This window comes from Nomascus leucogenys, chromosome 2, assembly GCF_006542625.1.
Source record: "Nomascus leucogenys isolate Asia chromosome 2, Asia_NLE_v1, whole genome shotgun sequence".
Classification (NCBI taxonomy): Eukaryota; Metazoa; Chordata; class Mammalia; order Primates; family Hylobatidae; genus Nomascus; species Nomascus leucogenys.
The window spans coordinates 64,000,236-64,015,571 of NC_044382.1; the positions used below are offsets into that span (position 1 = coordinate 64,000,236).

The following is a 15,336-nucleotide window of genomic DNA, read 5'->3' on the forward strand; positions in this document are numbered from 1 at the left end:
ATCAACACAGACAGCACGGTCATGAGAAGCACTGGCTGGCTGTGGGCCAGGTCCAGCCAAGATGCTGAGTTACTGAGTTGCAACATTAATGTCATAAAATCTAAAGGAAAAAGCTACCTAAATTACTGAAAAACAGAATCTTGGAAAAAAGAAATGCAGTCTTTTCACATTCCCTACATAATGAAAGAAAAATCCGTCAATGAGATGTGATAATACTTGAAAGCACTTAGAACAGGAAGGGCATACATTAAGCACTCAATATACGTTAGTTATGAGTATTTTAAGCAAAGCTCAGGGTCCCAACTTAGGTGTACACCCAGCGGCATATTGTTGAAAATCCCTGCAAAAAGTCTGCAAATGGATGATGCATTTTTCTTTCACAGAAAACTCACAGCTTTTAATGAAGGTAAAATGATTCACTTAAGACAAACAAATAACCATCTTTATCTTTGACAACAGAAAAGTCAATAAAAGGGTTTGCCTACTTTTTCATCCTTGGCTAGGATTTAACCACATACCACCCTCGTTCTGGTGGATCTGAACAGGGACAAAGAAGACATAAAGGGGACATCACAACTTTCAGAGGCCACGTGGCACTGCCTGCTAGCCACTTAACATGTGCTCACTGCTGATAAGGATCCGGGCAGGAGAGAAAGCTAGAAGGAGGGGCTCACGCCAAAACCACAAGAATCCTCTTATAGCTAAAGCAATCCAGAAAGAGCAAATGAATTTTAAGATTAACATCCTACATTTGTCCTCCCCCAATGAACTACGTAAACTCTTCTGTGGTCACATTTTCAGTCCCAGATAGAACACTACCTGTGACATGTTCATGCACCAATGTAATAACTGAGACCTCCTTTCTACCATACCACGGCTCCTTCCCATTCCTTCATTACCTTCATGCAGGAGAAAATGGCTAAAAATTCTTCTTTTTTTAAAAACAACAGTTTTATTGAGATATAATTCATATACCATAGATTCTACCCATTTAAAGTATGCAATTCAATGGTTTTTAGTATATTCACAAGGTTGGTCAATCATCACCACAATCTAATTTTAGAACATTTCAATCTCCCCAAAAGGAACTTTGTATCCATTAGCATTTACTCTCTATGCCCTGCCCCTACCCTAAGCAACCACTGATCTACATTTTGTTACTATAAATTCATCTATTCTGGACAGTTCATGTAAATGGAACCATACAATGTATGGTCTTTTGTGACTGGTTTCTTTCACTTAGCACAATGTTTTCAAGATTCATTCATGTTGTAGCATGTATCAGTAGCTCATTCCTTTTTATTACTGAATAGTATTCCACTGTATGGATGTACCACATTTTATTTATCCAGTCATCAGCTGATAGACAATAATGATTCCTGCTGCAAAATTCCACTTGGTGCTGGTTTGCGGGTCTTCACCCTGAATTTCTCTAAAAAGCAGATCAGAATGACCCTATCAACTTTCTGTCGACTTTTATTATTCCTAAGTCCAGTTTTGTAAAAGTATCTTGAGGGAGTACATAACCAGTGCAGGCCACTGGTGCACCACCCCAGAGAGATCTCAAAGGGATCTTTGCTAGCTCCCATTGTAAACGACTGGAAAACCAGACAAAATATATGAAACAAGCATTTTCAGACACTGGAGAATAGACAGTGCAGGACTGTGATCCCTGAGAGAAGGGAGACCAAGGAAGAGAGTCCGGTGATGGCCTGGGCGTCCGCCTTTAGGTGTTTACTAGACCACAGTGCAGGAAGGAACCCAGGCAGAACACAGCCATTTCACTGAGCTGAAGAGAGTAAGTGAGTTCAGGAAAGCGGAGGTAGGTGGAAGGGCAGCATACCAGAGGGGAGAAAACTGCAAAGAGAGAGCACTTCAGATGCTTCGGAGAGCGCACAGGGGTCCCCTTGGAGTCTGTGGTTGGATAGGGTGAGATTCCACAGCTGGTCAAAGAACAATTACTAAAGAAAGAACAAGCATCAGGGAGCTTATCAGCTGAACGCTTCCCAGAGCTCATTCAAGGCTGGGAGATAATCAAGTTCCAAACAGCCAGAGTGAAGAGTCCTTGTTGAATGCCTGGGGCACTCAGCAGAGACGCCAGAAGGCTCATGCCATAGCAACGGGGCTGAGCTAGCTCCAGAGTAAAGGCTGCTTTAGACCTGCCCTCACAAAGCTTAAAAACAAAGTCAAAAAAAATCAAGCTGATCTACAAGTAACTTAACTACCTGGAGAATAAAGTCCAACAATCTTTACATGAGAACAACAAAATCTAGACATTCAACAATATAATAGTTATAATATCAGCATCACACAAAAAATTTCTGAATATGCAAAGAAGCAGAAAGGCATGACCCATAACTAGGAGAAAATGCAGTCAACAGAAGCAGACCCAGGAGTGACAGAGATCATAGAATTAACAATAAGAATTTTAAAACATCTATTTTAAATATTTCTAAGAAATTGAAGGAAATTATGAACATAATGAGGAAAGAAATGGAAGACGTAAAAAAGAACAAAAGGGAGTATCAAATGATGAAAATATAATATCTAAAATAAAAATTTAACTGGATGGGATTAACAGCAGATTAGACATACAGAAGATGAGTGAACTTGAAAACATGGCAATAGAAACTATCTAAATTGAAACACAGAGAAGAAGCTGAAAAATGTATTATGATGTTTATAACATATATAGAAATAAAACTTCAACAATAGCACAAAGGATGGGAGGGATAAAATGAAAGTATACTCTACTGTAGAAAGATTCTTGTATGTGAAAAAAGTAGTATTAATATAATATTATTTGAAAGTAAAGTTTAATAAGTCAAGATACACATTGTAAACTCTAGGGTAAATACTAAAAAACAGAAAAGAAAGGCAACTGGTACGTAGATTCCCCTGAGAGGGTGGGACCCTCTGGGTGATCTGAGTGGTGCAGGCAGGATTTGCTGGTCCCCATGGCATGATATGCTTCCCCAGAAGCCAGTGCATTGAGTTTCTCATGCTTCATTTGGGACCAGCAGACCCTACCACTCTCCTGGGAATGTTCTCTAGACCTATGCCTGGCTCTGGGACTTCCTTCAACCTATTTTACACCTATTGATATCATTAATCTTTATACACACTTGATCAGGTGGAAAGGGTGGGATTTTATTACACCCATTCGACAGAAGAGGAAACTGGGGCTGAGAGAGAATAAGTAATTGCCCCAATGTCTCTCAGCAGGTAAGAGCCTGGGCCAAGAACAGGATACAGGTCTCCAAGCTCACAGTCCTTTCTATCACACCTCAATTCATGGGCTGAAAATACTGCCTGGCAGGTCTCAATCTGTAGCCTGGGGTGTCCCAAGATAAAGAAGCTTCATTTGCAGTTTGCAGAAATGTTGCAATTGGGGGAAATTGCTCAAATCATGATTAGCCCTATAAGTTGTTCAAACTGGCTTATATTAGGTTAAAAGTAGGCTTCCTGTTTCTGGGTAGAATTTTATATCCCCTTCTACTACAACGTAATAAGTACTTAAGACTAGAAAATCTGGACCATACAGAACAACAAGAAATTTTTTTTTTTGAGATGGAGTCTCGCTCTGTCGCACAGGCTGGAGTGTAGTGACGCAATCTCGGCTCACTGCAAGCTCTGCTCCCTGGTTCACGCCATTCTCCTGCCTCAGCCTCCCGAGTAGCTGGGACTACAGGCACCCACCACCATGCCTGGCTAATTTTTTGTACTTTTAGTAGAGACGGGGTTTCACCGACAACAGGAAATATTATTCATACTCCCACCACTCAGAAAAACACTGAATTTTTAAATGTTAAGTCATCCCTCTAGCTTTTTTTAATGCCACATTCCTCTTCTTTTTTTCTTGCTAGCATTGATTTGAGGCAAATATCCTTAAATGTATCAAATAAGACCCTCTTTATTTTCTATTTCCTCACACCATTCTAGAAAGGCAGAGTAGAGCAGTGGTTAGAGGTTGGGCATTGGACAGGATGAGCTGTGTGTCCCTGGTAAACAATTTAATCTCCTGAGCCTTGGTTTCCTCATAAGCAAAGAGTCAGAAGGAATAAATGTAAAGTGCCTACCATATAGTAAGTATAAAACAAATGGTAGCTATTAGTATTTTCTGCCAGACGCAGTGGCTCATGCCTGTAATCCCAGCACTTTCAGAGGTTGAGGCAGGCAGATCATGAGGTCAGGAGTTCGAGACCAGCCTGGCTAATATGGTGAAACCCCGTCTCTACTGAAAAATACAAAAATTAGCCTGGCATGGTGGCATGCACCTGTAGTCCCAGCTACTTGGGAGGTTGAGGCAGGAGAATCGCTGCAACCCAGGAGATGGATGTGGCAGTGAGCCAAGATCGCACCACTGTACTCCAGCCTGGGCGACAGAGCGAGATTCTGTCTCAACCAAAAAAAAAGTAATAGTATTTTCATTCTAAAGTTAAAATCCTGCAGATATAATTTCTTTCATTTGCAGTATAAAATAAGCAGAATAATTGCAGCTCATGTTCGAGGGTTTACCCTCTGTGCTAAGTGCTTTACATGTGTCATTTCGTTTAACCTTCAAAACAATTCTAGGAGATAAATTATCTCCTCTTTACAGATGCAGAAACTGAGGCTCAGATAGGTTAGGCCACTTACTTGACATACAGCTGGTAAATGGCAAATGCTGAAAGGCAGGCCTGCTCCTTCTGCCCTGAGTCCCCATATCCAGGAGAATCCAGAGATTTCACCCACAAAACAAGCATTGGAACTCACTCTGTTTTATCTGCCCAATGTTCTGGCAGGGAAAGGAGGACTCTGGGTTGGAGTTGGAGATACAGCTCTGGAGAGCCATGCCTGAAGCCCACCCTACACTTCTGAGTGATATGAGCCAAATAATTCCCTCTCAATTTTGCATAAGCTAATTTGATTTGGGTTTCTGCCACTTAGAACTAACAGAGACATGACTAAAAGCTACATATTTTGTACCTTGATAACAATAATAATCAGAGATCATCTCCCAGAAGACTTGTTTAATAATTTTTAATTTTTAAAATTAAAGCACCATATCTCACCTATCTCTGCTCTCTTCCCATATCTCCTGGCATGGGGTTGAGCTCCAGACAGTGCTCGGATAAAGTGGGACATAACTACATGAGTCAGGAGTACACAGATGCACCAGACCTGTCCCTCTCCAAAGCACTCACTAAAGGAGGCAGACATGTGTGTCCGTGTGTGTGTTGTGTGTGTGTGTGTCAGGGTGGGGACCTACTAGATTTCTTATGACTGCAAAGCCAGGACATCAAAGGGAATTCAGGCTAGATTCTGAATTCATGCCCACCCAAAACTCAGGGACTCTCAGGGGTGTTCCAGGCCACCAAATCAGAAGCACCATGAGGAACGGGAGGTCTGAACAACCAAGGGCTGACCGTGGAGTGTTTGACTTTGGACAGAAACCACCAGCTGGACTCCGGAAACCTGGCAACACTGCTGAGAGGAGATCTCACGTGGGTATGGGGAGAGACAGAGGGTGACAACCAAGCCCGCCTGCACAGGTCTGAGCTTTCTGGGAAGAGGCAACCAAGGAGAAACCCTGGTTCTCCCCGCACCTCCATTTCTCTCTCTGCTGCCTTAGGGACCCTGCAGGAGGCCTGGACTTGGGCTCCCTTTGCTCTCTGCTTCCCCCTTGCAGTGTAGGACTGCACTTAGCTGCAGTGAGACTCCCCAGGCACGCTGGCCTTATATGGTCACAGAACCAGAGGCTTGGGAGCTGGAAGGGACCTTGGAGGCTCATCTGGCCCAGCAGCCATTCTCCTTCTCTGAATCATAGACTCCTCTGAGAGTGTGATAATGTACCAACACATACAGTTTCCCCCCCAACATCTGGAGGTTCACAAACTTAGAGGCCCTAGCCTGCTGGGACGCATGGTTTTTCATTCCGTCTCCAACTAGATTAAATGCCCCTTGTCTGCTCCCTTTATCAGTGCCCTGGCCCCTGCCCTGGGACTGGACTGCTGCTCCTCCTCCATCACAATCCCTTTAATGATCCACAGGAAGTGGGGGCTTCTAGAATCAGACTCTAGCTCTGAGACCTGGTGCTTGTTTCCACATCTGTTCCTGGGAGATGGGCTGGTAACAGAGCTGGTTCATGGTTAGGAACAAAAGAATGAATCCATGTAGAGTGCTCAGCACAGTCGGCAGTCAATCAGTGTTAGCTATTATTATTGTTGCCATACTTGGTATGAGGGGCGGGGGAGAACGTGCAGTCAGTCAGGTGTCTTGTGTCTGTCCTCTTGAGGAAGAGGATGTGAAGTGGGTCCATGGGGAGGGAAGGCTGGGAGGACCACTGCTTGTCAGGAGGAGCAGAAGGAGGAGGAGGAGGAGGAGGAGGAGCAGCAGCAGCAGCAGCAAGGGTTAACAAGCCACAGTGGAGAAAAGAAGAAGGGTGGCAGAGGAGGTTTCTCTGGACCAAAGCAGAGAATATGCTCATTTATCATTTACCAAATGAACACGTTAGGAGTGGTTGTGGGATGAGAAGGTGGATTTCCTGATTTGAGGCTGTCTTAATGGGTCATGAAATGTGTTTCTGAACACTGACGGAGAGCTGTGCTGTAGCTGCCTGGGTTAGGGTCAGGGCCTAGTGCTTCACTCCCATGCACAGCACCAATGGTTTCCAGCTGTCAGGGAGATGGGACATGGCTGTAACGGGACGTGGCAGTAATGGGATGTGGCCCCTGGAGCCATCTGCTTCCCCAGTGGAGGGAGGGACGGACCTGCCTGGCCTCATATGACACATTTTTAATCAAACAACTGTCAGATGTCAGTGAGGGAGGAAGCCACATGCCAGGAATTGGGGGCTCCACAGAACCTACGAGACCAGGATCTGGACAGGACGGTTAAGTGAAAATGCCGGTTATGGTGTGTGTCCTGTGCAGCTGTTTTCATAAAACTGTTTGTGGGTGGGGGCAGGAGGTAGGGTGTGGTATGGAGGGAGAAGGAAGGAGAGGGAGATGTTATGTGAGGATGTGTAACAAGATGTATTAATAATCACTTTTGGGTGGTGGCATTCAGTGATTTTTTTAAACTTTCTTCTTTGTATGTTTTGTTTCATGTTTAAAAATGTGTACTTGTTATCTGGAAGAACAACAAGTCATTTCCAATGGGAGACAGACACTTCATGTTTAACCTACTAGGGATCATTTTGACCGAGAGAGAATACTTGAGTGAAAGGGGTAGAGTCATTGATCAATACGAATCTCCTGGAGTGACACATTTGGGTTCAGCCTGCTGGAAGGTCTCTTCTGACTTAAAGCCTATGAGGCCTGGTCTCTGCCTTCCAGAGCCTCTCAATCTAGATGGTAAGATAAGGCTAGTGCCAAGAAATGAAAATTAATGACAAAAAAGTGGCATCTGCCAAGGGCCAGTTGAAGGATGTGCTGGCTGCCACCTGAAAGCCACTCCCTTCTCATGAAGAGTTCCTTTCCCTGCCTCCTTTGCAGCGAAGACTGGCCAAAGAAATGGTTCTGCTTAGAGCCCACACAGAAATAGTCATTTTCCAGATGGAAAACTGTGATGTGGAGAGGAAGAAATGTGCCTATAGGCACATTTAGTTTGTGGCAGAGCAGGGACAAAACCCCCAGAGGCCTTTCCATTGTGCTACAGGCCTCTTACCTCCCTTGATGCTCCCCTGGGAGAGGGGAGGTGATGGGTGACACCAGGTGAGAAAAACATCTAATCAAATGCAAAATGGAAAGATGTTTTTACCTTCTGTCTTAAAAGATCCAGCTCCCAATAATTTAGAGGCATTCCTGTAGGGGTGGGGGGCAGGGGTATATTCTGTAAGCATCTCTATTCATTGATTCCCTAATTCATTTTTCATATATTATTTGCATACCTACTAGGTGCCAGCCACCATATCACGGGCTGGGATAAAAGCGACAGACACAATCCCTGCCCATGTGGAGCTGGCATTCTAATAGGGAAGAACAATATGAAAGAAGCAATGTCACAAATGGTTCTATAAATCACAATGGGAATAAGGGGAAAATACTACCTGAAGGAGCACCTACAGTACAGGTGCATGGTGGAGGGCAGGACCGGCCTCTCAGGAAACAGCAGTGACCATGGAGCAGGTGCTGGCTGGACAGACAAGGTAGGGCAATCTAGACAAGAGACCAGCACCGGCGCCTGGAGACAACGCTGTGTGGTCCCTTTGCGCCTCCCAGAGCCCCCCTGGCCCACAGAGTGCTTGGGAAATGTGTGTGAAATGGATGAAGGCAGCTCATGTGCTGGCCAGTGGGATCAGAAGCCAGAGACTCCAGTCAGCAGGGCTTCCCTGGAGCTGGCACTGGCACGGGTCTGCCGTTCCCTCCTGAGGGAGGCTTCTGTTGACTCAAGGAGAAGGCATGAACAGCAAGCTGACTCAATGGGGGAAATGTCACCAACGCCGCCTGGTTGAAGGCACTGGCAGGCACTGGTAGCATACCCAGTTGGAGGTGGGCTCACCAGAGGGCAGGCACCCCAGGGGGAGGGGGAGAGAGGGCCCCACCTAGACCCTCCTCCCTCTTCTTCTACCTGTTGGAGCTCCCGCTAACTCTGCTCTTGTATTTCCTTTCCCTGGAATGTGGTCTTGTGGCCAGTGGTGCTGGATCTGCAGGAGGAACCTGGCTTCCTGACTCAGGGGATACCATCAAGAGTGAGGACTAAGCAGAGTGGTCTGCAGTGGTCCGGAGGGCACACGGTGTGGACACGGTGGCGGCTGGGGACTGGGAGGGCTTTCTAGGAACTGCAGCAGCCCAAATCCCCTAGAGAACACCACTCATTCCTTTGTTTATTCATTCCCTCCATGAATATATATATACTGAGCACCTGTTAAGAGTGGGGCACACCCTGAGTCTCCTATTCACTGACAGTTGCACTGTGGGCAAGTTCTCAACCTTCCTGAGTCTAGGTCTCTCCCCTGTAAAATGGGGACAATGATTTTGTCCTTCACAGGGTCACTGGCAGTATTAATGTGTGGGGAGGGTCTGGCACTCAGTGGGGCCCAATAAATGTCAGCTGCTAATATTATTTAAAAGTCTCAGGCAATTCAGCGCCAAAGCAGGGCTAGACCACTAGTCTCGTTTCCCAAGCCACGGGCCCTCCTTCCATCTGGTGCAGCAGTGCCTTGACTCAACTGAATGCGGTGTTGGGGGGCCAGACAGTATCCACGTTTTGAATGATTGGCTCAGAGGGACCACTGGTTTGGCAGAGGTAAGATGTGTATGTTTTGCAAAGCAATTATTCTGGGCCTTCCCAGAATTCCAAGAGCGCAGAGGCCCCTGATGGGAGGTCAGAAGCTTTGCTCTTTTCCAGGCATAAAGACTGCTTCCTTGACTGGCAGAGCTCAGCCATCCCTGAGATTATGGCCTCCTTCAACCCCCCCACTGATGGCATCCTCCTCTTCTCATCCAACAGAACTGACTGCTATGTACCAGGTGCAGTTCACACAGCACCCAGGAGACTGGCAAACAGGACAGACAAAGGCCCTGCCTTCAAAGGACTCACAGTTCAATAGGGGAAAACATAAAGAAGTAAACAAATATTATAGAGTAATAAACACAAAACTAGTAGTTAGTGGGGGAGGGAGAGTTAAGAGCCATGAGGTGGCATGAAGCTGAGGCCTCAGTGATAAGAAGTGGGCCTTGCATATTGGTGAGGAAGAACACACCAATCAGAGGGAGCAGCAAGTGCAAAGGCCCCAGGGCACCTTTAGTGGTCTAATGATGAGGAACCAGCAGGGCTTGAACCTAGTGAGTGACAGGAAAAGTGCGGATGAGGCCAGAGGAGCAGCAGGGACCAGTACTATGGCTAATGTACTACTCAAAATTTTTTCTCAGCTACACATTAAAACAAATGCTCACCTGTTAAAAAAAAACACATTCGTCCCCAAACCATCTTGCCTCCCACCAGTGGTTCTGCTCTAATTGTGGATCACTTTTAAATGGCAGCTTTCCCTCCTCTTTCCCTGACTTCTCCAGCCCTGACTGAAAGGCCTGTTCTTGGAACACTTATAGATTACAGCCCACACAGCTAAGCAAAAAAGAAGAAAAAAATATCAGCCATCATCCCACCAGCTGGAGGGAACCACCGTCCACATGTTGGGGTATATTTCAGTCCTTTTACCTGGGAGTCCGCGCGAGTATTATTTTCCCTGAAATGGAATCCCACTATACATGTTGTTTTCTACGCTGAACTGGATATTCATTTTAACAACTGTTTATGAAGTGCTTTCTTCATTCCAGGCACTGGGTACAGGGCAGTGAGCCCGACCTGCATGGCCAGGCCTGCCTTCTGGAGCTGCTATCTAGCCCAGGAGCTGTGGGGGTGCAGAAGAGGGGAACCAGGTTCCATCCAGCCTGGCCAGAGATGACTTCAGGAAGAAGTCATTGATGTGGCTCCATGTCACCCTGGGGTTCTATTAGCTGCTTAGTCTCATCATCTGAATGGGCCATGAGCTATTCAACTAAACCCCTCACGGTGGACATTTGGGCTGCTCACGAATGAGAGCTCTTTCCAGCTTCAGATTCAGCTGCTGGGGCTGGGGGGCTTGTCTGACCATGAGGGGGCTTCTCCCAAGGGAGGCAGAAAACCACAAAACCTAGATGGGACAAGACAGAGGCTGGGTGACACGTGGGCCTTACAAAATGAGGATGAGTAATGTGAGCACAAATGGATCCCTTGGCTATTTGGAAAGAAGAGAAGAAAGACTCAGCTAAAAATCCAGCTGTTTAATTGTGGGGTGAAGCTGTATGGTATGTGAACATTTATTTAAAAAATAATTAGGACCCCTTAGTAATTAATAATTAATTAATACTATATAATTAGCATACTATACTATATTAATACTATATACTATACTATAAAATATATTAATTAGTAATTAATACTATATTAAAATACTATATTTAATACTATATTTTAAATATTATATTAAAACTTGATATTCTAATATCAGAATAACATAGAATAAAAGGGTATTCTAAAGAGTTCTAAAATAATAGTAACAGGCAAATCAGGCCCCCAGAGGAATGATTGGTACAAAACAAGAAGGATGTCCTGTTGACAATGACTTGCAGAAATCTATTATAAAGATGCCATTTTTAATAAGGGGTAGCTCTGGCCAGAAGCAAAGATGTCAGCTGCCAATTGTCACCAGACAGAGCCAGGGGCAAGGCCAGGACTTGTGATTCCAGCGCAGAGCCTCTGCTGTCATTATCTGAAAAACAACATGGACCCTGCCCTTTCCCTCGGCTCACAGCGCTGGGGTGGGTGGAGGTGGGGGCTGCACAGGCCAGCTGTCAGTCCACGGCAGCGTAATGCTCAGAGAACTGCCTGGTAGAGCTCTGTTTCTTCTCCTCTTCTGGGTAGTGTTGCTGGTCTGGGGCCCCTGGCTGTAGATTAGACATATTGTGCCTTGGACTTTGGAGATACAAGACTCAGATTCTTATGCAGATTGGCCATCAACATTGCAACCCCAGGTGATGAGGGTAGAAGAATCCTTCTCAGGCCTGCATCATTGGCCCTGGCCTGGGGCTCCCCCGTGGTGGTGGAGGAAATCCTTCAAAGCAGCTCTGTCGGCCTCCTCTTGGGAAGACCTCAGGCCTCCTGACCCACCCTCAGATTCCAGCCACTGCCTTTTTCATGCCTGTGTGTTTGGGAAATACTGCCACTGACTGCGGCAGCTTCCACCCCAATTTCGTCACTCAAGAGACCCGGGGTCTATGTCTTAGCTCTGCTGCTGACCAGCTGGCATAAGCTTGAACAAGCCACTGGGACTCTGGACTCATTTTCTGTGGGTATTGCCCAGCCTCTTGGACAGGTCAGGTGTCGGCTTTGGGGCTGGGCTGCATCAACTTCCTGTGGTTGCCCCGTTTCTCAGGTTGACTGAGGGCCACGGTCATATCTATGGCTATGTCTACGTCTACATCTTTGCCAAATACATCCTTTCTGGGATACAACAGCTCACAAAACATAGTGACTCATGGTGGCAAATAATCAAAGCGGTTCTTGTTGGACAAAAGATTGAGGAACTCTGTAATAGAGACCTGCATACCTCATTGCATTCAGGGCTCTGCTCGGATGTGACCTCCTTAGACCAGTCTGACTAAGGCCCCTTCCCTCCATTATTCCGTGCCTTTATTCTTCCTTATTTTCCTTCATCACATGTATCACCACCTGGTATGTATATTTTTATTTGTATACCGTCTGTTTCCCCATGTATTGATGTGAGCTCCATGAGGGCTGAGTTCACAGACTGTAGTGCCCAGGGCAGGGCTTGGTACACGGCGAATGATCAATCAATGCTGGATGAATGGCTGAATGAAACAGGTGATTGCTTGGGACCTCTTTGGCTCTAAAATGAGGGCTCCACATCTAACTCCTTTCTGTGAAGGTGGGTAGCCTGTAAACAGTGGCCCCGGATGGACATATCTCTCCCCATCATCCCCCACTTGTAGCCCTGGCTGCCAATCCCATCTCCACCTTGCGGACTGAACAGTCTTCCCCCTTGGGCCTGGAGTCTGTGGCCCTTTCCTAGTGACTGTAACTAGACTCGCTCCCTCATTCACTGGCATGGGTTCCCCTCCTTCAACCCTGACGTCTTGGTTCTCACAGGGTTCTAAGGGTCAGGACACACAGCTGCCTTATGCTGTCCTCTGTAGGCTTACTTCCAGGAAAATCCAAAACTGTTCTTTGGAACCCAACGGTTAAATTCACTGGTTATGTTGCAGAGACATGACAGAGAGCTTTATGGCTTCTGACTCCTCTTCACAATGCCTTATGTGCAGACATGAGCTTTTGTTCAACACAGTAAAAGCAGCACGAGTGAGGCAAATTGGTTCAATGTCAATTTTACTGCCTAGATCTAAGTAACATTTCTGGTCTCCCATCTGCCTGATAAGGGCAGCTGCTAGATCTCCCTTTTGTATTCTGCTGACAGAATGAAGTGAGGTATTCCTATTAGTACATTATGTTTAGTATATGAACAATACTGTAATTGGGAGCAGTCTGCATAGCTTTTTAATTATATTTTGTGGAGAATGCGCAAGTGCGGCTGCAGAGCTTTGCTCATCTTGTTCAGTCTTTGGGGGAAAAAAAATACTTCCTGCCTTCCTGTTGACGGTATGTTTGTTCATTATTTATGTTCCTGCTCATTAGCGCCTGGATGTGTTCTCATGAACCACAGGAAAGAGAAAAGACCACGAAAGCTGCTGTCTTTGGCTGACAGCTCACAGACAAGGCTTTCACAAACCCCAGTTACCTAAGACATTGCCTTTTCTGACACCAGGCAAGTCCAAAAGGCTCTGTCATCCAAGCAGACCAGGTGGGGCTCTGACAGCCTGTGGGAGGGCTCCTATCTGGGTTCCTCCTGGCTCCCTCACGACTTGCTGTGGGGCGTGGTGGTGACTCACTGCAGAATATGCCTGAGGGAGCCTGAGGTCTGCAAATGGCAAATGAGGGCTATAGTGGACATCTGCTGGCTTTGTGCAACTCCTCCCTTCCTTGAGAGACAGGAGCTCAACGTTTCTTGGGGGAACCATCCTTTCTCACACTTTGAGGATTCTCCCCACTTCTAGCCTAAGTCCCAGGGCTGAGAGAGTTCCTGATCCATACCTGTCAGTTAGTATCACACACACGTGGATCCAGCCATGCCTGAAGCTAGTGTACCCCAGGCTAGTCAGTGACATGAGACAACACGTTTCAGTCACTCTAGGGCAGGTTTCTGTTCTTAGCAGTCAGGAGTCTTGACTGCATTGAAGCTGCATAGCCCTTGGATGTTTGTTTGGAAAGATGGCAGCAGGGCATCGGATGGTCACACAGACTTGCTGATCTGAAAGGGGGTGCCTGGTTACTGAACAGATTCTGAGGGCTCTGAAGGTTACACCACCATAGGACAGCGGCTGCCCCCACCCCATTTTGTAGCGGCTGAGCCAAGCAAGCCATACTGGAGGTCATTTTCTCTTTTGGGCATTTCGGAGATCAGCTGATCCCAAAGCACTGTCCACTCCTCCCCCAACTCCACCTAACCCCAAAACATGTGGAATTTCACTCCCTTGTGTCTCTTCTACATTACAGACCTAGCCAGCCTGGAAAATGCTTTTCACAGGCTCTTGATTTTTCCCTTCCTGTTCTTTTTAAATGAAGACTTGTTTTTCTTCTCCTCGCCATGTGATTGGGCAGAGAAGGACACCAATACACCACCAGCAACCTGAAGAGACAAAGGGACACAGACAGAATCCCTCATTCTCCAGTGCAGGCTGCTTGACACACGTGCCTTTGAGATTTGCCACAGAGCCTCCTAAGCGTTGCCCCAGATGGTGGACCATTTTAGGTGAGTGTTCTGAAACAGACAAAAGACGCCCTTCTCAGCTCCCTGCCTAGGAGAGTTCAAGGCAAAAGGTACAGATCACCCCAAATGGGGGCTCCTCAGGGAAATCATGATTTCTCATGCCCTCTGGGAGGGCTGCTTATGGTAAAGTCTGCCAAAAGCAAGTCTGAATGCACATTCCTCTCCAGGGTAACTCATGTCTCCTCAAATGAAATGGCAGTGGTCAGTTGCCACGCCAACTTTTGCTGGACAAAGATGGCCATGTCTGCATTGGGTCAGGTCCCCAAACATCTCTGACTACATAGACGTGAGCCACATCCTTCTGGTTCCCTCTGTGCCACCCCTTTTTTGGGCCTTTGAACAAGAATAGGGGAGAATTCCAGGTGACAGCATGTCTTGCCAGAGAAATACATTCACAGAGAGACACAGCAAAACCCAGCCCAGCCAGTCTTCCTTTCCTGGTGGTAGATGTGGCCCAGAAAGGATGCCACTCTCTGTGTGGTGGATTTAAACAGCCCCGCCGCGGCTCCCAGGCTTCCCACTCTAGGTCTTCTCAAGCATATGGAAGTTCCTCATTAATAACCATGATAGTGTGGTCCTGCCCCCAAAAAAAGAGTCCACAAAGATCACTTTGTGGGCTTCCACATCGATCCCCTCTCTAGGGATGTTTGGGTGGGGCAGTGTGTTCTGGCTGCCAAAGCCAAAGCACATACTTGGCTGTAGGGGTGGCAGACCCTGTGGTGAGCCCAGCTGTTCCCTCTCAGAGTCGGGCTCAGTAGAGGCTCTGCTGCAGTCTGAGAGGCCAGCAGGAGGGCAGGTATGCTCAGCCTTCATCACGGTCTCTGGGCCTCTCTGAGAGAAAGGCCTGCTTCTGGCCTAGCAGCCAGCAGCTGAGGAATTTTCAGTGTGAATCAAGCCTAAAATTGGTGCACACTGAAGACAAGCAGGCTAAGGAGGACAGGCCCCTCAAGCTGCCATCCTGAGAGTCT

The 15,336-nt window shown here is 46.7% G+C and overlaps 1 protein-coding gene across 2 annotated transcripts in view; it reads right to left on the bottom strand.

Annotated features, from left to right (window-relative positions):
* Positions 1 to 15,336, bottom strand: part of GNAO1 (G protein subunit alpha o1) — a 169,897-nt gene that overhangs the window by 86,103 nt on the left and 68,458 nt on the right. The gene's annotated exons all lie outside the window — the stretch shown is intronic.